The following is a 1,105-nucleotide window of genomic DNA, read 5'->3' on the forward strand; positions in this document are numbered from 1 at the left end:
CATTATGGGGCAAAGAACACCCAATCACGGAGCCCGAGCCGAAGCATATTTGAAATCTAATTGAATTATCCTTAATTACTTAACTGTAATTAATCCCAATCCCCCCCCCGCGGTCACCCATAACATAATACAGGTACATTATCAACGTTAAGAGTGTGTTGTGTTACCGCCATGTGTGTGTGTTTGAAGAAGTCAAAAGTGCCTTGTGATATGAGAACACACTGTAACCATAGAAACTACGGATCAAACAGGATGGCAGCGAGAGACTCTGGAAGCTCTCTGAGCCCCAGTCAGACGGGACCTATTGTCCAGGGGAGGGGCTGATTTCATCATCATCGGCAGGGGTCACTGGTTTTAATCCCATCGTGTGTGTGTGTGTGTGTGTCATCATTCACCCTGTGATTCCTGTAATTTAACTCTCGTCTGGAGTGGTGTCCTTGTTTTTTGCGTGGCTTATCCTCTGTTTTCTTCCTTCTTTATAAGCTCACTGAAATATTTGAATTTGTGTGTATGAAGGGAGTGAGTTTAAACAACGGCAGGCTGTATTCATGCCTGTGTTGAAGCTAAAGAGTGCTAGCTTTAGTCCAATGTGAAATTTCTCTACAAACACTGGACGGTTTGCCAGGAAATTGTGTTGACAAAGTTTGCTCAAAGCATGTCGTAAAACCTTTTCCCTCCTGAACTTTCACCTACTCTAAAAGCCAGCATTCTTCTTGGCCGTGGCTCTACCTGTGCCAATATACCATCAACCCCTGTAGGGTCATTCAGGAAAACCCTCGCCCGAACAGGGACTTGAACCCTGGACCCTCAGATTAAAAGTCTGATGCTCTACCGACTGAGCTATCCGGGCTCTTGGAAGTCTGAAAGTCCTGATCACCATTGTTATCACTTGTTAAACAAAGATAGTAAATATCACACCAAGCCCCCAGGAAGGTGTAGGCCTCAAAAGCTAATCTGTGTAGTGGCCAACAGTGGTACTACACCCCAGTGTCAGTGCATGTCTTCATTGGGAAAGAGACGTCTATTTGGTTTAGCTAAAAAGAAACTACCGCACACTTCTGCGCATGCTCAAATTTACCACATCTGGGGAGCTGTTTGAATCTTC

At 44.9% G+C, this 1,105-nt stretch overlaps 1 non-coding gene across 1 annotated transcript; it reads right to left on the reverse strand.

Moving 5' to 3' along the window:
* Window positions 1–777: 777 nt before the first annotated feature.
* On the reverse strand, window positions 778–850 carry trnak-uuu (transfer RNA lysine (anticodon UUU)). The gene has a single exon. It is a non-coding gene; the product is annotated as a tRNA-Lys (tRNA).
* Window positions 851–1,105: the final 255 nt, after the last annotated feature.

Source organism: Eleginops maclovinus, chromosome 13, assembly GCF_036324505.1.
Source record: "Eleginops maclovinus isolate JMC-PN-2008 ecotype Puerto Natales chromosome 13, JC_Emac_rtc_rv5, whole genome shotgun sequence".
NCBI lineage: Eukaryota > Metazoa > Chordata > Actinopteri > Perciformes > Eleginopidae > Eleginops > Eleginops maclovinus.